We start from the raw sequence: 21,739 nt of genomic DNA on the forward strand, positions 1-21,739 counted from the left end.
GTTCTTGGAAATTAATGTCTCTTTAGGTTTTGGAATTTCTTTGTTATTATCCCTTTGAATAAACTTATCTCTTTCTCTATCTCCTTTTTAGGACCAATAACTCTTAGATTTTCACTTTTGAGACTATTTTCCAGATCCTGTAGGTGTGCTTCATTTTTTTTTCCATTTTTCTCTTCTGAGTATCTATTTTCAAATAGCCTGTCTTCAAGTTCACTAATTCTTTCTCCTGCTTCATCAGTTCTGCTATTAAAAGACTCAGATGTATTATTCAGTATGCCAATTGCATTTTTCAGGTCCAGAATTTCTGCTTGGTTCTTCTTAATTATTTCAATCTCTTTGTTACATTTATCTGATGGAATTCTGAATTCCTTCTCTGTGATATCTTGAATTTCTTTGAGTTTCCTCAAAACAGCTACTTTGAATTATTATATCTGTGTGAAAGGTCATACATCTCTGTTTCTCCAGGATTGATCCCTGGTGCCTTATTTAGTTCATGTGATAAGGTCATGTTTTCCTGGATGGTCTTGATACTTCTAGATCCTCTTCTGTGTCTGGGCATTAAAGAGTTAGGTATTTATTGTAGTCTTCTCAATCCAGGCTTCTTTGTACTCATCCTTCTTTAGAAAGTTTTCCAGATATTCCAAAGGAGTTGAGTGTTGAGATCTAAGCTGTATCTGCTTTAGGGGGACACCCTAAGCCAAGTAATACTGTGGTTCTTGCAGACTCATAGAGGTACCACCTTAATGGTCTTGGACAAGATACAGAAGAAATCTCTGAACTAGCAGGCAGAGATTCTTTTCTTTCCTTACTTTCTCCCAAATGAAAGAAGTCGCTCTGTCTGTTCAGAGTCACCTGGAGCTGGGAGTGGAGTGACACAAGCACCCTAGGGTCCACCACCATTAGGACTGTGCCGGGTCATACCTGAAGCCAGCACAGCACTGGGTCACACCTAAGGCCTGCTGTAACCACTCCCTGGTTATAGTCTAGGTTCACTCAAGAACCTGGGGCTCTACAATCAGCAGTTGGTAAAGCTGACCATGCCTGTGTTCTTCCCTTTAGAGTGGTGAGTTCCCCTAGGTCCTGAGTGGGTCCAGAGGTGCTGTCCAGGATCCAGGTACTAGAGTCAAAAACCTTAGAAGTCTACCTGGTGTTATATTGTACCAGTGCAGCTGAGCTGGCACTCAAACCACGAGATGCAGTTGTTCCTACTCTTCTCTCCCCTTTGCAAGACAGAGAAGCCTCACCTCATGGCCACCACCAGCACGGCCCCATGGATAGTACTGCCAGACTACCACCAATGTTCCCTTAAAGCCCAGCCACTCTTCCGTCAGCTTGTGGTGAATGCTGTCAGGCCTGGGAATCACCTTCAGGGCAATGGGCTCTCCTCTGTCCCAGCACAGGTACAGAAGTGCCATCCAAGAGCCAAGACCTGGAATTGGGGACCCCAAGAGTTTGCTTGGTGCTCTGCCTCCCTGTGGCTGAGCTGGTACCTAAAATGCAATACAAAGTCCCCTTTACTTTTCCACCTGCTTTCCTCAAGCAGAAGGAGACTCACCATAACCACCATGGCTGGAAATATGGTGGGTTTCACCTGAAGCTAGCACATCTCAGAGCCTCACTGAAGGTTCATGGCATACTAGCTGGGCATTGCTGCTGGTTATTCAGGGCCTAGGGGCTCTTTAGTCAGCAGGTGATGAATCTTCTCAGGACTAGGTCCCTACCTTTAAGGCAGCAGGTTCCCTCCTGGCCCACAGTGTGTCTAGAAATGTCATCTGAGAGCGAGGGCCTGGAACATAGGTCTCATAACTCTGCCCAGCACCCTATCCTACTGTGGTTGTGTTGGTATCCAAGTTGCAAGACAAAGTCCTCTGTACTCTTCCCTCTCCTTAACCGAAGCATAAGGTATGTATCAATTTTGTTGTTGTACACTGCACTCCCTGGAGCTGGGGGAGGGGTGGTACAAGCACTCCCTTGGCCACCCTAGCTTGTGTCTCACTAGATCACATGCCCTCCAAGTCCACTGGCTCCAAGCCTAGTACAGCAATAAGACTTGCCTAGGAGTTGCAGAGCTTGTGGGCTAGACTGCCTTTCAAGTTTATGTAGAACCCCACAGCACTTGAGCCTGTGATGGTGAGGCTTGAGGAGAAACTCAAGTTCTGACCACTGGAATAGGCAATTCCCTTCTGGATAGGGCTAGTCTAAATGCTCCCTCTGTGGGCACTGGGTGAGTTCTGCCACTGTTTGCAGTACTGATTTCCCACAATCCCTGCACTCTCCCTCTCCCAAGTGCACAGATTCTCTCTCTGTGACACATGGTTGCTGCCAGGGGATAGGGCAGGGGTTATGTCAGCAATTCGAGACTGTCTTTTCTACCCTCTTCAGTTCCTCTTTCAGTGATATGAAGTTATAAACAGATACTGTGATTGCTCACCTGATTTTTGGTTCTTATGCTTTTCTTGTGTACATAGTTGTTAAATTTGGTGTTCTTGCCTGGGGGTGATCATCAGTGGAGGCTTCTATTCAGATATCTTGCTCCACCCACTCTCAATCCAATTTTGAACCAATAATTTCTGTCATTCTCTTGAAAGCAATCTACATTCCTTTTCCTTGTTGTCCTTTTGGCTCATTTTTTGGGAAATGCCTGCAATCTGGATATGTGACTTTCTGGATTAAAAACTTGAATCCTATCTGCATTTGCCATGCTTGCAGTGGGCTTCTTCTGAGCATAACTAGACAAAAATCACATAACCAGACTTATTGCTATTATAATAAATGTATTATCACCCAGCTCAACTGAGCCTCCAGTACTTTCTAACACTCTTATCAGGAAGTCTCTCAAGTTGGATGGTTCTTCTTTTCTTTATAGTGATTGAATCAAGCTTTATTCTCCACCTCCAACTTCCTCTCTTCCTACCTCCGTTCCTCATCAAGTCTTAGCACACGAAACTGACTCTTACTTTACTGTGAAAGTAGAAGACAATAAAGTTGTGTTTCTGCTACTCTCTGTCATAAAAATCATCATACCCACTTCATAAGGATGTAGTAGATTAAAGATTTCCATTAAGAAAGGAAAATATAACACTGCTAGAAGAATATATTGAAAATTCCTTTATATCTTTAGAGTATGAAAGGTCTTTCCAATCAGAATTCAATATACAGAAGCCACATAAAGAAATATTAATACAGTAAACTAAACTAAAAGAAAAAGAACTTCTACATGGAAAAACATAAAATAACAAAACAAAAAAACAACATGAGTAAAATCAATAAGCAAAATAACTAGGATAAAAATATTTGCAACTTATATCACAAGTAAATAACCCAATGCCACTAATATACAAAGGGCTTCTAGAAACTGAGAAGAGAATAGCCAGAAACCCAAAGGGAAAATAGACAAAGACAGTAAAACTCTGTGCAACGAGGTTCACTATAAAAGAAATGCATTGCCCTTAAACAGATAAAGCCATTTTCAACCTTTGTTACGATAATATAAAGGAAAAATAAAAGTATGTTAAACACCAATGTCACTCATCAGATGACAAAAAATTTTTAGGTGTGATAGCATTCTCTGTTGCTGAGGCTAAGAGAAATAAGCACCACCACATTCCTCCTGGGAGAACAAAATTATACAAACCCTATAGATAGCAATTTGGCAATGCCCATCAAAATTTAAAATTAATTATCTTTTGATGTAGAAAGTACAAAATTTTAAATGAATTATCTTTTGATGTAGAAAGTCCACACTTCTGGACTTGTAGCCTGAAAATTCACCTATGCATGTATGAATTTTCATCTGTACAAGATTATTCAATGCAGCATTGTTTATAGTAGCAAGTGGTTAGAGACAACCTAAGTGTTGCTCTCTCAGGGCTAATCTTGACAGATATAAAAAATTTATTGTTACGGGGAAAAAAGCAAAGTTATAATGCTGCCTTTGTGTAAGAAAGAGGGGAGGAATATGTATTTATATTAGTATTTGCTCATAGCTGCCTAACAAAGTAGTGAGAGGATTCCATAAAACTAGTAAATAGTGGTTGCATACAGTGGATACATGAGGGATATGGAGGATAAGGAGCTGGATGGACATATGTGAGTGTTAAGACTTCTCAGTGTATAATCTTTTAGACCTTTGAACCAAATGAATGTATTAATATTACTTATTCAAAAATTATTAAATTAAACTTTTAGGCATTTTGCTGTCTAGTCCAGGAAGCAGTTTCAGATATTCATGTAGTTTTCTCTATCCCTTCACATTCAACATTTTTCCGTTGTTTCACTTACTAATATCTTACCTCCTCGTTAGCACATTACAATGTGGTTTCTGCCCCATTACGTAACCAAATTTCTGTCATGTCAGGTCCCCAGTGACTTCCTTATTTCTAAATGTGATGAATATTGATTGTTCAGTCCTTCTGTTGCCTAGTATCTCTGCAACATTTGACAAGCTGCTTCCTTTCTCATGCATCCTCTTCCCGTGACTTCCATGTTTCCACACAATTCTAGCTTCTCTCCCATCTCCCTGGATTCCCTTATTTTTTCTTTTTCTCTTCTCCATTACCTTCTCATCGTCTCCCTCCTTTACCCAAACATTAACTACTGAATTTCTCCAACACTCTGCTATAAAACTCTCCTTGCCCAAACCTAAGACATTTCACACAGAGCTACAGATTCCATTGATAACACCTATCTTCACGTTTATATGTTCAAAACCTTCAGGACTGAGGCATTCATTCCCTGGCGGCTCCCTCTGGCCAAGAGCAATATGTAGATGCAGTCTCAGCTGTTGAGCTTCTCTCAGAAAAAACTTCTGGCAGATGTGGAAGGGAAATCTGGAAAGAGTACCACAACCTCCACAAATGTATGTATTGTGAATATTTTCATCCACTATGTGATTTGCCTTTTCATTTTCTTTTCAAACTCTTGATGAATGGATATTTTAAATTTTTTTATTGTTGTTAGAAATCACGTTGTTAATATTACACTTAAAGTCATATTGTTTTTTAAGTAAATTACTTTTATTTTTCTTCACATTGTACTTAGAATCTGTAGTATCATTTTTATTTTTTTAATTATACTTTAAGTTGTAGGGTACATATGCACAACGTGCAGATTTGTTACATAGGTATATATGTGCCATGTTGGTTTGCTGCACCCATCAACTCGTCATTTACATTAGGTATTCCTCCTAATGCTATGCCTCCTCCAGCCCCCCACCCCCCTACAAGCCCCAGAGTGTGATGTTCCTCACCCTTTGTCCAAGCAAGCGTTCTCATTGTTCAGTTTCCACCTATGAGAACATGCAGTGTTTGGTTTTCTGTCCTTGTGACACTTTGCTGAGAATGATGGTTTCCAGCGTCATCCATGTCCCTACAAAGGACATGAACTCATTCTTTTTTATGGCTTCTTAGTATTCCATGGTGTATATGTGCCATATTTTCTTTATCCAGTCCATCATTGATGGACATTTGGGATGGTTCCAAGACTTTGCTATTGTAAATAGTGCCACAATAAACATATGTGTGCATGTGTCTTTATAGTAGCATGACCTATAATCCTTTGGGCATATAGGCAGTAATGGGATTGCTGGGTCAAATGGTAATTCTAGTTCTAGATCCTTGAGGAATCTCCACACTGTCTTCCACCATGGTTGAACTAATTTCCACTCCCACCAACAGTGTAAAAGCATTCGTTCCTATTTCTCCACATCCTCTCCAGCATGTGTTGTTTCCTGACTTTTTAGTGATCGCCATTCTAACTGATGTGAGATGGTATCTCATTATGGTTTTAATTTGCATTTCTCTGATGACCAGTGATCATGAGCATTTTTTCATGTGTCTGTTGGCTGCATAAATGTCTTCTTTTGAGATGTGTCTGTTCATATCCTTTGCCCACTTTTTGATGGGTTGTTTTTTTATTGTAAATTTAAGTTCTTTGTATGTTCTGGATATTAGCCCTTTGTCAAATGGGTAGATTGCGAAAATTGTTTCCCATTCTGTAGGTTGCCTGTTGACTCTGACGGTAGTTTCTTTTGCCATGCAGAAGCTCTTTAGTTTAATTAGATCTCATTTGTCTATTTTGGCTTTTGTTGCCATTGCTTTTGGTGTTTTAGTCATGAAGTCCTTGCCCATGCCTATGTCTTCAATGGTATTGCCTAGGTTTTCTTCTAGGGTTTTTATGGTTTTAGGTCTAACATTTAAGTCTTTAATCCATCTTGAATTAATTTTTGTAGAAGGTGTAAGGAAGGGATCCAGTTTCAGTTTTTTACATATGGCTAGCCAGTTTTCCCAGAACCATTTATTAAATAGGGAATCCTTTCCCCATTTCTTGTTTTTGTCAGGTTTGCCAAAGACTAGATGGTTGTAGATGTGTGGTGTTATTTCTGAGGGCTCTGTTTTGCTCCATTGGTCTGTGTATCTGTTTTGGTACCAGTACCATGCTGTTTTGGTTACTGTAGACTTGTAGTACAGTTTGAAGTCAGGTAGAGTGATGCCTCCAGCTTTGTTCTTTTGGCTTAGGATTCTGTTGGCAATGCAGGCTCTTTTTTGGTTCCATATGAACTTTAAAGTAGTTTTTTCCAATTCTGTGAAGAAAGTCATTGGTAGCTTAATGGGGATGGCATTGAATCTATAAATTACCTTGGGCAGTATGGCCATTTTCACGATATTGATTCTTCCTATCTATGAGCATGGAATGTTCTTCCATTTGCTTGTGTCCTCTTTTATTTTGTTGAGCAGCAATTTGTAGTTCTTTAAGAGGTCCTTCACATCCCTTGTAAGTTGGATTTCTAGGTATTTTATTCTCTTTGTAGCAATTGTGAATGGCAATTCACTCATGATTTGGCTCTCTGTTTTGTCTGTTCTTGGTTTATAGGAATGCTTGTGATTTTTGCACATTGATTTTGTATCCTGAGACTTTGCTGAAGTTGCTTATCAGCTTAAGGAGATTTTGGGCTGAGACAATGTGGTTTTCTAAATACACAATCATGTCATCTGCAAACAGGGACAATTTTACTTCCTCTTTTCCTAATTTAATACCTTTATTTCTTCCTCTTGACTGATTGCCCTGGTCAGAACTTCCAATACTATGTTGAATAGAAGTGGTGAGAGAGGACATCCTTGTCCTGTGCTGGTTTCCAAAGGGAATGCTTCCAGTGTTTGCCCATTCAGTATGATATTGGCTGTGGGTTTGTCATAAATAGCTCTTATAATTTTGAGATGCTTTCCATCAATACCTAGTTTATTGAGAGTTTTTAGCATGAAGGGCTGTTGAATTTTGTCAAAGGCCTTTTCTGCATCTATTGAGATAATCATGTGGTTTTTGTTGTTGGTTCTGTTTATGTTATGGATTGCATTTATTGATTTGTGTAAGTTGAACCAGCCTTGCATCCCAGAGATGAAGCCGACTTGATCATAGTGGATAAGCTTTTTAATGTGCTGGTGGATTCGGTTTGCCAGTATTTTATCGAAGATTTTCACATCGATGTTCATCAGGGATAAATAGTCTAAAATTTTCTTTTTTTGTTGTGTCTCTGCCAGGCTTTGGTATCAGCATGATGCTGGCTTCAGAAAATGAGTTAGGAAGGATTCCTTCTTTTCTTATTGATTGGAATAGTTTCAGAAGGAATGGTACCAGCTCCTCCTTGTACCTCTGGTAGAATTCAGCTGTGAATTCGCCTGCTCCCGGATTTTCTTGGTTGGTAGGGTATTAGTTATTGCCTCAATAACTAATTGGTTTAGTCTTGGGAGGGTGTGTGTGTCTAGGAATTCATCCATTTCTTCTAGATTTTCTAGTTTATTTGTGTAGAGATGTTTATAGTATTCTCTGATAGTAGTTTGTATTTCTGTGGGATCAGTGGGGATATCCCCTTTACCGTTTTTTATTGCATCTATTTGATTCTTCTCTCTTTTGTTATTTATTAGTCTTGCTAGTGGTCTATCAACTTTGTTGATCTTTTCAAAAAACTGGCTCCTGAATACATTGATTTTTTGAAGGGTTTTTTGTGTCTCTATCTCCTTCAGTTCTGCTCTGATCTTAGCTATTTCTTGCCTTTTGCTAGTTTTTGAATTTGTTTGCTCTTGCTTCTCTAGTTCTTTTGGGTGTCAATTTTAGATCTTTCCTGCTTTCTCTTGTGGGCATTTAGTACTATAAATTTCCCTCTACACACTGCTTTAAATATGTCCAGAGATTTGGGTACATTGTGTCTTTGTTCTCATTGGTTTCAAAGAACATCTTTATTTCTGCCTTCATTTCTTTATTTACCCAGTAGTCATTCAGGAGCAGGTTGTACAGTTTCTATGTAGTTGTGTGGTTTTGAGTGAGTTTCTTAATACTGAGTTCTAATTTGATTGCATTGTGGTCTGAGAGACAGTTTATTGTGATTTCTGTTCTTTTACATTTGCTGAGGACTGCTTTACTTCCAATTATGTGGTCAATTTTAGAATAAGTGTGATGTGGTGCTGAAAAGAATGTATATTCTGTTGATTTGGGGTGGAGAGTTCTGTAGATGTCTATTAGGTCCACTTGGTGCAGAGCTCAGTTCAAGTCCTGGATATCCTTGTTAACCTTCTGCCTCATTGATCTGTCTAATATTGACACTGGGGTGTTAAAGTCACCCATTATCATTGTGTGGGAGTCTGAGTCTCTGTGGATCTCTAAGGACTTGCTTTATGAATCTGGGTGCTACTGTATTGGGTGCATATGTATTTAGGATAGTTAGCTCTCCTTGTTGAATTGATCCCTTTACCATTATATAATGGCCTTCTCTGTCTCTTTTGATCTTTGTTGGTTTAAGCTGTTTTATCAGAGACTAGGATTGCAACCCCTGCTTTTTTTTACTTTCCATTTGCTTGGTAGATCTTCCTCCATCTCTTTATTTTGAGCCTGTATGTGTCTCTGCACGTGAGATGGGTCTCCTGAATACAGCACACTGATGGGTCTTGAGTCTTTATCCAATTTGCCAGTCTGTGTCTTTTAATTGGAGCATTTAGCCCATTTACATTTAAAGTTAATATTGTTATGTGTGAATTTGATCCTGTCATTATGATGTTAGCTGGTTATTTTACCCATTAATTGATGCGGTTTCTTCACGGCATTGATGGTCTTTACAATTTGGCATGTTTTTGCAGAGGCTGGTACCAGTTGTTCCTTTCCATGTTTAGTGCTTTCTTCGGGAGTTCTTGTAAGGCAAGCCCAGTGGTGACAAAATCTCTCAGCATTTGCTTGTCTGTAAAGGATTTTTCTTCTCCTTCACTTATGAAGCTTAGTTTGGCTGGATATGAAATTCTGGGTTGAAAATTCTTTTCTTTAAGAATGTCAAACATTAGCCCCCACTCTCTTCTGGCTTGTAGGGTTTCTGCTGAAAGGTCCGCTGTTAGTCTGATGGGCTTCCCTTTGTGGGTAGCCCAATCTTTCTCTGCCTGCCCTTAATATTTTTTCCTTCATTTCAACCTTGGTGAATCTGACAATTATGTGTCTTGGGGTTGCTCTTCTCTAGGAGTATCTTTATGGTGTTCTCTGTATTTCCTGAATTTGAATGTTGGCCTGCCTTGCTAGGATGGGGAAGTTCTCCTGGACAATATCCTGAAGAGTGTTTTCCAACTTGGTTCCATTCTCCCCGTCACTTTCAGGTACACCAATCAAATGTAGAACATAGTCCCATATTTTTTGGAGGCTTTGTTTGTTTCTTTTCACTCTTTTTTCTCTAATCTTGTCTTCTTGCTTTATTTCATTAATTTGATCTTCAATCACTGATACCCTTTCTTCCACTTGATCGAATCCGCTATTGAAGCTTGTGCATGCATCACGAATTTCTCATGCCATGGTTTTCAGTTCCATCAGGTCATTTAAGGTCTTCTCTACACTGGTTATTCCAGTTAGCCATTCATCTATCATTTTTTCAAGGTTATTAGCTTACTTGCAATGGTTTAGAATATGGTCATTTAGCTTGGAGAAGTTTGTTATTATTGACCTTCTGAAGCCTACTTCTGTCAACTCGTCAAAGTCATTCTCCATCCAACTTTGTTCTGTTGCTGGCGAGGAGCTACAATACTTTGAAGGAGAAAAGGCACTCTGGTTCTTAGAATTTTCAGCTTTTTTGTTCTGGTTTCTCCTCATCTTTGTGGTTTTATTTACCTTTGGTCTTTGATGTTGGTGACCTATAGATGGGGTTTTGGTGTGGATGTCCTTTTTGTTGATGTTGACACTATTTCTTTCTGTTTGTTAGTTTTCCTTCTAACAGTAACGTCCCTCAGCTGCAATTCTGTTGGAGTTTGCTGGAGTTCCACTCCAAATCCTGTTTGCCTGGGTATCACCGGCAGAGGCTGCAGAACAGCAGATATTGCAGAAGAGCAAATATTGCTGCCTGGTCCTTCCTCTGGAAACTTCATCCCAGAGGGGCATCCACCTGTATGAGGTGTCTGTCAGCCACTACTGGGAGGTGTCTCCCAGGCAGGCTACATGGGGGTAAGGGACCCACTTGATGAGGCAGTCTATCCATTCTTGGAGCTCAAATGCCATGCTGGGAGAACAATTGCTCTCTTCAGAGTTCTCAGACAGAGATGTTTAAGTCTGCAGATGTTTCTGCTGCCTTTTGTTCAGCTATGCCCTGCCCACAGAGGTAGAGTCTACAGAGGCAGTAGGCCTTGCTGAGCTGCGGTGGGTGGGCTCTGCCCAGTTTGTGCTTTCCAGCAGCTTTGTTTGCCCTCTCAAGCCTCAGCAATGGTGGACGCTCCTCCCCAAAACCAGGCTGCAGCCTCGCAGGTTGATCTCAGGCTGCTGCACTTGCAGTGAGCAAGGCTCCATAGGCGTGGGACCTGCTGAGCCAGGCATGGGAGAGAATCTCCTGGTCTGTCGGTTGCTAAGACCATGGGAAAAGTGCAGTATTTGGGTGGGAGTGTTCTGTTTTTCCAGGTACACCCTATCACGGCTTCCCTTGGCTAAGAAAGAGAAATCCCCTGACCCCTTGCACTTCCCGGGTGAGGCAATGCCCCACCTTTCTTCAGCTCACCCTCTCTGGGCTGCACCCACTGTCCAATCAGTCCCAGTGAGATGAACTGGGTACCTCAGTTGGAAATACAGAAACCACCCGTCTTCTGCATTGATCATGCTGGGAGCTGCAGACCGGAGCTGTTCCTATGTGGCCATCTTGGTATGGACCAATGTATTTTTAATTTTATCAAGTCTAATTAATCCATTTTCTTCTATGTTTAACATTTTTTGTGTGAAGTTTTTAAAACATTATGGTAAAAAATGTAACATTTACCATCTTAACCATTTTTCAATGTAAAGTTCTGTGGTGTTAAGTATACTCACACTGTTGTGAATCAGATTTAAAAAACTTTTTTATCTTGCAAATCTGCAACCATATACTCATTAAACAACAACCCACCTCTTCCCCATCTCTCCAGCTCCTGGTAACCACCATTCTACTTTCTGTCTCAATGAATTTGAATAATGCAGATATCTCATGTAAGTAGAATTATATGGTATTTATGTTCTTGTGACTGGCTTGTCTCACTTAAAATAATATCCTTCAGGTTCATCCATGTTATAGCATGTGACAGGATTTCCAACCTCTTTAAGGCTAAATAATATTGCATTGTATGTATATACCACATTGTATTTATGCATTCATCTGTTGAGAGACATTTGGGTTGCTTCCACCTCTTGTCTATTGTGAATTGTGTTGCTTATGACCATGGGTGTACAAATATCTTTTCAAGACTCTTGGATCATATTGTAGTTCTATTTTTAATTTTTTCAGGAACCGCCACACTGTTTTCCACAGCAGTTGTATCATTTTACAATCCCACCAACAGGGCATAGAGTTCTGATTTCACCACATCCTTGCCAACACTTTTTATCTTTGTTTTTTGTTTTTTTCTTTTCCTGAGAGTAGCCATCCTAATGGATGTGAGTTTGCTTAATGCCATTATGTTAATATAACTCAGATTGGAAATTGTGTGCATCCAAGTTTTCTGTGCATAACAGCTTTTCTGGAAGCTGAAAGAGACCTAGCAGAGAATTAGGGACATAGAGAATGTGGCATAAGTATACTAGGGCTTTAATGGAATATATTCTTGAGAAATCACTACACCAAGGAGGAGACTATGCTAATGTATTAATTTAGCTATAACATGGAATTTGGAATTTGGTTTTGTTAGAATTTTCAATTACTTTCATCAATATTTTTCTACAACAGTTGGCATTGCTAGTCTATGAAACACAGTATGTTACTGTACGATGAGCAGAAGGTTTGGAGCTTGAAGGCAGAGAAGTCAACTCGCTCTGGTTCAGAGGTGCTTACTCTCTGTGCCTAACAATACTGTTAAGTACCCCGGCCACCTAAACCCATTACCATCTGTTAGTGATCCACCTCTTAGTGTTACTCATTCAGTCACTGGACTGTGCTGGCCCCTTATTCACCTCACCTTCCTGCTCATCTACATTTGCTTTAAAATATGACTGACTATATAATCATACCTGTTTTCTTAATCATTTCTAAAACTAGCCTGGCTAGCTGGTGCATCTCAACAAAGCTGCAACTTGCTTTGTGCTAGAATGTTATTTGTAGATCTATTATTTAGCAGTGTCTGCTTAGTAATCATTTTTAGGTTTGCCCCAAGCAAAATAAATTTGGATAGCAAAGAACATTTCTTCATGCATTTGATCATGATTCAGAATGGGCTGCAGTAGCACTTAAATACTTGGTAGATTTTTATCAGTGATGGTAATGTGGCAAGATCCTGAAATACACCCTTTGGCATAACCAGAATGTAACCCCCTCAAAATGTAACATTAATGTATTGAGCATATACTTTATACATTCATCTTTGTGTTCTTACTAGTTTACTTCTCCTTACCTCAAATAAAAAATTTTTATACAATATACAGAGTAGGTAAAACCAGGCCAGGCATGGTGGCTCATGCCTGTAATCCCAGCACTTTGGGAGACTGAGATGGGAGGATCGCTTGAACCCAGGGATTCGAGACCAGTCTGGGCAACATAGTGAGACCCTATCTCTATAAAAAATTTAAAGATTAGCTGGGCATGGTGGTGCACACCTGTAGTTCCAGCTACTCAGGAGACTGAGATGGGAAGATCGCTTGAGCCCAGGAGGATGAGGCTGCAGTGAGCTGTGATTGCACCACCACACTCCAGCCTGGGTGATAGAATAAGACTCTGTCTCTAAAAGGAAAAAAAAAATGAAAACAGACTATCTAGGTTTGTACCCTGGCTCTGCCACTTCTCAACTGTGTGACTCAGGCAAATTACTTGATCTGTTTCTGTCTCAGTTTCTTTATTGGTAAATGAGGATAGCAATAGTATGTACCTTATAGAGGTCCTGTAAAGGATCAAATGTAAAATGTTTGTGGATAATAAGTGATTAATAAGTGCTAGCTGTTTATTACCCTTCTGATTATAAAAATTATATATCTTAATTGTTCAAAAAATACAACAATATAACAAATTTAAAAAAAAATAAATCCTCAAAATTATTCCATGACTATTGTTAGCATTTTAGTGAAAATCCTTCTAGTCATATTTCTACATACATGTGAGATGTGCAGAATCTGAAATTTATAGCACGGGGGAAAATTACAGTAAGCTCCATTGGTGCCTACAAGAGGGATGAGTTTCATATCCTTCTTTGATGTTCGTTTATTTAGGGTGGCAGTCAACTGGTCTTTCAGACAACAGTGGTTATGACCTTCAAAACAGTGGGTTTTGGCTTCTGCACTGCAGTTAGGGTTAGGTGCAAAACAGGTGGTCTGGCTTCTGCACTGCAGTTAGGGTTAGGAAGATTTAGAATCTATGGGCAGTGGACATCAACCTCTGCACCATTTCAGTTTTTATGAGGGAAAGCTTGCGATTTAGTGAGTGTTGTGTATGTGAACAATGGAAGAATCCGCCCCTAAAGTGCTATAATTTGGGAAATCAAGGCCTACTTTGGAAAGTAGTGGTACATTTGAACCCTCAAGTTCTCCTAGCAATGACAAAGCACGCTGACTTCTGACTTAGACAACTCATTTAAGAGTTCTGTCATTTGGAGCGAGACTCCATCTCAAAAAAAAAAAAAGAGTTCTGTTATTCGAGGAATAATCTAACTTTGCACCTTCCAGCAAACTAAACCCAAAGCTAGCAGAAGGAAGAAAATAATAAAGATTAGGCTGGGCGAGGTGGCTCACACTTGTAATCCGAGCACTTTGAGAGGCCCAGCTGGGAGGATCACTTGAGCTCAAGGAGTTCAAGACCAGCCTGGGCAACATAGCAAGACCTTGTCTCTACTAAAAAGAAAAAATAAGCTGGGCATGGTGGCATACACCTGCAGTCCCAGCTACTTGGGAGGCTGAGGTGGAAGTATCACTTGGGCCCAAGAGATCAAGGTTGCAGTGAACTATGGTCATGCTACTGTAATCCAGCCTTGAGACAGAGTGAGACCTGTCTCAAGAAAAGAAAGAAAGAAAAAGAAAGAAAGAAAGAAAGAAAGAAAGAAAGAAAGAAAGAAAGAAAGAAAGAAAGAAAGAAAGAAAGGAAGGAAGGAAGAAAGAAACCAAAAGTTGGTTTCACGAAAAGAGAATGAAACAAAATTGACATAAAGGAATGCTATTAAGGAAAACTAGATTTTCTGCTGAGCTGAGTAGAACAGAAGTAGTGTTACAATTTGAACAGTAAAGGAAATTTGAATTCATGTTATACGCAGCCTAATGAAGAGGACATATTTATTACTGATCTTGTGACTCATTATATATAAATGGGATCATGCTGCTTTATATATGCTGCTTTATAACTTGCTTTTCCCCCCTCAACAGTATGTTGTAGAGATCTTTCCACAAAGTAAACGTATAAATGTATGTCTGTATCATTATTTTAAAAATTTGTTTTGTGCCAGGTGCGGTGGCTCATGCCTGTAATCCTACCACTTTGGGAGGCCAAGGTAGGCAGATCACAAGGTCGGGAGATCGAGACCATCCCCGCCAACATGGTGAAACCCTGTCTCTACTAAAAATACAAAAATTAGCCAGGCGTAGTGGTGTGCACCTGTAGTCCCAGCTACTCAGCAGGCTGAGGTAGGAGAATTGCTTGAACCCAGGAGGCGGAGGTTGCAGTGAGCCGAGATCGTGCCACTGCACTCCAGCCTGGGGACAGAGCAAGACTCTGTCTCAAAAAAAAAATAAAAATAAAAATAAAAAATTCTGTTTTGCAGCATTCCATTATGTGTACAGTATAAACTGCCCCAAAAATTAGCATAAAAATATAATGACGGCCTGTTTTTTGTTTTTTGTTTTTTTTCCAGTAAATAGCTATCTGCATCCTCTAGATTAATAGAAGGTTCAAGATCTCTTGGTAGAGTTTCCTACTCTTCTGGAACTGACTGAAAGTCTAGGGCCTTCTATAGTCTAAAAGGTATGTCGTTTGACTTCTGTTTCCCAGCAGGTAGCACAGTGGTGTTGCTTCTCCTGCCTTTGTCCTCCTCAGTTCTTCTGCTGATGTCTCCTGCATATGGTCTGGCCCAAGATCTGTTCTGCCTTCATTCCCAAACTTTATACGATCAAAGAATTAGGAAATCATATCAAATATACATATCTGAAGGGATTTGGTAACATTTATGTTCCCAATCCAGGAATCCTAATATAGTTTAGTGAGTCTCTGGGTTGCTCTCAAATCTCCAAAGACAATACATTCCAGTGATCCATTTTGATGCCCCTGAGCTGTGGTGTTCCCTCCTCTCAGCCTGAACTCCGGCTACACAGCCTTACTCTTGCTAATGCCCTCTTCCCGGAGACTTGGTATCTATTCCCTGTCTGGTGGCTGTAGCTTGACTGATGGGGCCCTCAAAAGTCTTCCTTTTAAAATCCTAACACTTGGATTATGACTGAGCTCGTCCTTCAGGTATAATGCTTTGTGTGCTTGGTTTCTCCACCTCTCAGTCCAAGGAGTCCTAAGTGATGACTGAGATAGGTCCCTGGCAGAGAATACTAAGCAAGACAGTTTGATCAGGGAAAAGAGTAGATCTTCAGGTCTAAAACTGAGCAGGAATGTGCCAGATTCTTGTTTTTCTCTTTTTTTCTTTCTTCCCTAACTTCCAGTTTGCTATGCCAATTCAGCTCATTCTGACTCTAGACAGTTTCTTTTAATGTTTGCCTACCTTTGCCTCACAGAGAAAAGGTGCTCAAGAATGACATGGACCATTAGGGATATGAGGACCCTTAGGGCTGTGAGGATTGTTAGACATCATCCAACCCAATCCCCTTATTAGACATATGAGAGACACCAGACTCCCAAGTGTCTAATGATTGTACAGCTACTTAGTGTAACTAAAGTGGTAGAGTAAGGGCTTAAACTCAGATCTGGACTTCTATGTTCTTTATGGTTACTTGATGAATTGAGTTAGCAAGAATTGCCAAAGAGTTCTTATTTAAGCAACAATAAATGCTACCTATAAGTCAGGAGCTGGGCCAAATGCATTTATATTACCTGATTTCATCTTTATGCTACCCTATGAGAGGATTGAAGAGTTTTAGTAATTTGTCAAAGGCTACAAAGGATTATAAGTGGTGATGCTAGGATTTGAAATTACATCACTGGATGCCAAATCCAGGATTCCTAAAGGAAAAACTACCGTTGCTCAGTCTACCTGTGCTTAATCTCAGGGATATGCTCAAATACTCATTGTAAAAATTGAATGAACCGTTCCCCCTCTTCGACCACACTCAGCCAAAAGAAACATTATTTATTCATGAACGTCAGGGATTTCCCTCCTGCTAGGGAACTGGAGCCTCTAGTCCCTGGCTACTGAAAGTGTGGCCCTTGCACCAGAAGCATTGGCATCTACTTGGAGCCTATTGGAAATGTAGACTCTCAGACCTTACCCCAGACCTCTAAAAATATAATCTGAGTATGGATACAGCATTATCATTTTCTAGGTAGCTACCAGATGTCTCAATTCCATCTATTAAAAATTATACTTTCATAGATAAGAGATTTTAAACATTTTCAAAACAAAAAAGTATACTTTTACTACATTTATTTGAGATAAAAGAAGAGATCTCTTATCTGTTTATTTTATTTATAGATGGTGTTTCACTATGTTGCCCGGGCTGGTCTTGAACTCATGGATATAAGTGATACTCTTGCCTCAACCATCCAAGTAACTGGAATTATAGATGTGTAGCACTGCACACAGCAAGAAGGGATCTTTCAGAAGTGAGAGACTAGAGAATACTTAAAGGCTGATGAGAATGCCCTAGAGGAAAGGGAACTGTTGATCATATAAATGAAAGATAAGTAGGGGTGGGAAGAGGGGAAGTTGCAGGCAGAGGGGGAAGTTTAATACAGTCACTCTAAAGAGTAAAAGAACAACACAGCTTAAGAGACTTTTCCCAGTAGGATTCTTCAGAAGGGCTGGAGACTCAGCTGAGCTTGGTGATCATAAATTTATAATAATAGCCATAAGTCTGGTTAAGTGAATTTTATCCAGTTATGTTCACAAGATCACAGGCAAATATGGCAAAGGCAGATGGGACTCAAGTTTTCATGTAGGAACTCACATATTTAGGATACAGGTTATTTCCCCCAAAATAAGCCAGTAGGACAAAAGGAAAAGGAACAGATATTACTGTCCATGGAATGACAGAAATGACTGGTTCAAAACTGGACGGAAAGTAAATGAGGACAAGAGGAGGCAAGAGGGTTCTAAGAAAGTATGTGTACCACTTCTTCAGAAGTTAGCCTGAAAAACAAGTGTATGGGGGCGGAAAACAAAATCAGCAGAAATGATGGGACATGGTGGTAGAGAAGGGGTTGTCTGATTTAGTGATTTTGTAGGCAGAATTGTTCTAGGTGTAGACAAGATCTAGGATGTAAATTTGGGAGTATGTGGATAGGTGAGAAGGGTGGAGAAGGCCACTGAAAATAAAATAATCAAAAAACTAAAAGCCAGGGTATTGTATAATTAGTCCTGTCTAGATACTAAGGCTGCCAGTGTTGATGGACAGATAATAGTAGAGAGAAAGATTGACCAGCTGAGTGGCTGAGTCTTTGATAAACGAGAGTTGGCACCCAGAATGTCAACAGATGACAGACACAAGGAAGAATAGAAGGTAATGTGCCAAATGGCACCAACTGTGTCAAAGCAGAGGCTTCTATGGGCATTGGGAGAGGAATGGTGAAAATCCAGCTTTAAGGAACAGAGAGGAGAAAGGATTCTGACCCAACCTCTGGTCCCTGATGCAGAGAAATACACAGGGTTGTGAGAGAAGAAGCTGCCTTCACTTGACTGGGCTGCAGTGGAACATGATCCTCAGGGAATATCTTTAGTGATTTTATTATTTTAATACTGTAGAGCCATCAGATTGCATTTATAACCATGAAGGTCCATCTTTCTACTGTCCAGGGACAGCTAGCTTTGAGAATGATTTTGCAGGAGGCATGTTCCCAATTTCAGCAGCACCTGCAACTTCAGATTCATCACTTAAGATTAAGGCCTATGAGATCTCAAATGCCCTTCAGCTTTTACAATGCGGCACAAACATGCATCATCTCTTTCCAAGGAAAGCTGTGAATGAGACAGAAGAAGAGAGGAGGAGGAGATTGGATGTTTGAGGGACAGGCCCTCAGTAAGTGAGGGGAAATAGGAGGCTGAAGGCACCTAAGGTCATATTAATAGCTCACAGTTATAATTGAGTGTTCACCTCTCAGTACTTTATGTGTAAAAATTCATTGAAACTCCACAAACAACCTAATGACATAAGTTCTAAGGTAAGCAATCCTGTTTTTCAAATGAAGAAACTGAGATGAAGAGAGGTAAAGTTTCTTGCCCAAGTTGTGTCACAAGCTAGTAAACAGCAGAGCCAGGATGGAGGCTCAGGCAGTCTTGGCCACAGAGTCATGCTCTTACTCACCCTACCATATGGCTTCCTGCCAAACTATATCTAGGGCCTACCCTGGGAATCCTGAAGCATGATGTAGCTTTTCCTTGGTAGCAGTCCTTGGAGTCTTCCCATTATCCCTCAAAAAGAATCTCAAAGAGAGTAGTCTTGGACTGTACAAAAATTTAAAGAGATAGGCTGTGAGCAGTGGCTCACACCTGTAATCGTAGCACTTTGGGAGGCCAATGCAGGTGGACTGCTTGAGCCCAGGAGTTCAAGACAAGCCTTGGCAACATAGTGAAGCCCTATCTCCAAAAAAATTAGCTGGGTGTGATGATGTGTGCCTGTCCCAGCTATTTGGGTATCTGGGGCAGGAGGATCCCAAGAGCCTGGGAGGCGGAGGTTGCAGTGAGTTGAGATCACACCACTCCACTCCAGCCTGGGTGACCAAGTGAGTCTCTCTCTCTCAGAAAAATAAAATAAAATAAAATAATAGATAGCAGGGAACAATAGAATCAGAGTGTTACATGACAAAAACCAAAATAGGCTAAAAAGGAGCAGTGTTATGTAAGATAGGAAGGTTTTCCCTATAAAATCTTGGTAAAACCAAAGGGTAGAATAGGCCTTTCTCCATCATTCTTGGCCTTGTGGTCTGGAACTTTGAGGGAGGCACAGTCATTCTGGAGTAATGCTCTGAGCTTCATTACTTAGCTCTCAAAATCTAGGGGTTGGGGGGCTACAGGGAAGAGAGAGGAGAGGCCTGCCTTCCTCCTATATCAGTCTCACAGCCCATCTTACAAAGCTCCAGACCAACTCAATTCTTTGGCATCTTTGAGGAATCTAGTCCAGGTTGGTCACTGACATATTTCAAATAACTGCAGAGTCTTTGTGGTAAACACAATAAACCATTTTGTTCAACAATTGTTCAGAAAAGCAAGTCACAAAAGCACAGACTGTTTCAGCCCATGTTTCTTCCCCACCTTACCCAGAAATACATGTCTGTGTCTGTATACAAAAACTCCGTGGGCCCTATGTAACCAACAGTGGTTGACTTCAAGGAGCTATTGCAGGTGTTTCTATAATTTTCTTCTTTTTTGACAATGAATGTGAAACGTAAGAAAAGTAAAATTGTTAATTACAATAACATTGGCTGGGCATGGTGGCTCATACTCGTAATGATGTGCCATGCACTGGTGTGCATGGTGTGCATGGTGGCCAGAACACTGGGAGGCTGAGGTGGGCAGATTTGAGGCCAGGAGTTCAAGACAAACCTAGGCAACATGGCAAAACCCCATCTCTACATAAAATACAAAAATTAGCTGTTCATGGTGGCTCACATCTGTAATCCCGCTACTTGGGAGATAGGGATGAGAATCACTTGAACCCAGGAGGTTACAGTAAGCTGAGATTACGCCATTGCACTGCAGCCTGGGCAACATAGCAAGGACCTGTCTTCGAACAAACAAACAAACAAACAAACACCAATAACATTAACAGTAGCAAGGAACTCATTCTGTAGGATGAGGTCAAAGATATAGGAGGGTTATTCCTGAAAGTTCTGCCTTTGAGAAAATCTTCTCTCATCATGTTTCTTTCAGGAGTGTGCCCCAGGGGACAAGGTAAGAAGATCGTCCTCTCCACTTTCTCCAAAACGAACTATCAACACAGAGCTGTATCAATGCTCAGCAGCTTCCATTTGAATTCACCTGACTTTTTCTGGGTGGTTCTCATCTTGAAAGCTTCACATCTGCACTGTTCAAGTATGCCTGGGGGTAATTCTACACAGCTACACCATGACTGAACACCTGAGTAAACCGCCCGCTCTTTTGCTTCTGTGATGCCAAAGTTGATACAACTGTGTCTCTCCCAGTGTCAGTCACAGTCTCCCATGTGAGCACCAGCACTGCCACCCCCACATACTGCAGTTCTCTCATTTCTCCTTAGCCATCTTTTCATTCTCCCTGGCTCTTCTGCTATACCAAGTTGATGCATCCCAATGACATGTTTAATCCTCACTTTCTTCTCACCTGCTAGTAGCAGAGGAGAGGAAAGAAGGAAGATACCATCTCTTCTCAAGAAATGAAGCTCCTAAGGCTAACCCCAAAGACATTCACATCCCAGCTCTCTCTCTGTGTTAAGAGGGACTATGTCATGGAATATGGTCTTGTAGCAAAACCGTAGTTTTTTGTTTTTTGGTTTTTTTTTTACTGTTCTCTTCCAGTTTTAACTTTTCTTTTTTAAAAATTATACTCTATGTTCTAGGGTACACATGCACAACGTGCAGGTTTGATACATAGGTATACGTGTGACATATTGGTTTGCTGGTCCCGTCAACTCATAATTTACTTTAGGTATTTCTCCTAATGCTATCCCTGCCCCAGTCCCCCACCCCCCGACAGGCCCCAGTGTGTAATGTTCCCCTTCCTGTGTCCAAGTGTTCTCATTGTTTAGTTCCTACCTATGAGTGAGAACATGCAGTGTTTGGTTTTCTGTCCTTGTGATACTTTGCTGAGAATGATGGTTTCCAGCTTCATCCATGTCCCTACAAAGGACATGAACTCATCCTTTTTATGGCTGCATAGTATTCCATGGTGTATATGTGCCACATTTTCTTCATCCAGTCTATCATTGATGGACATTTGGGTTAGTTCCAAGTCTTTGCTATTGTGAATAGTGCCACAATAAGCATATGTGTGCATGTGTCTTTATAGTAGCATGATTTATAATCCTTTGGGTATACAACCAGTAATGGGATTGCTGGATCAAATGGTAACTCTAGTTCTAGATCCTTGAGGAATCGCCACACTGTCTTCCACCATGGTTGAACTAATTTACACTCCCACCAACAGTGTAAAAGCATTCCTATTTC

General features: G+C 40.5%; 1 long non-coding RNA gene across 1 annotated transcript; it reads left to right on the forward strand.

Moving 5' to 3' along the window:
• Positions 1-4,722: 4,722 nt before the first annotated feature.
• On the forward strand, positions 4,723-21,110 carry LOC105486914 (uncharacterized). The gene is made up of 3 exons (XR_011610317.1): positions 4,723-4,858; positions 11,406-11,466; positions 20,469-21,110. It is a non-coding gene; the product is annotated as an uncharacterized lncRNA (long non-coding RNA).
• Positions 21,111-21,739: the final 629 nt, after the last annotated feature.

Source organism: Macaca nemestrina, chromosome 12 (genome assembly GCF_043159975.1).
Source record: "Macaca nemestrina isolate mMacNem1 chromosome 12, mMacNem.hap1, whole genome shotgun sequence".
NCBI classification, from domain to species: Eukaryota; Metazoa; Chordata; class Mammalia; order Primates; family Cercopithecidae; genus Macaca; species Macaca nemestrina.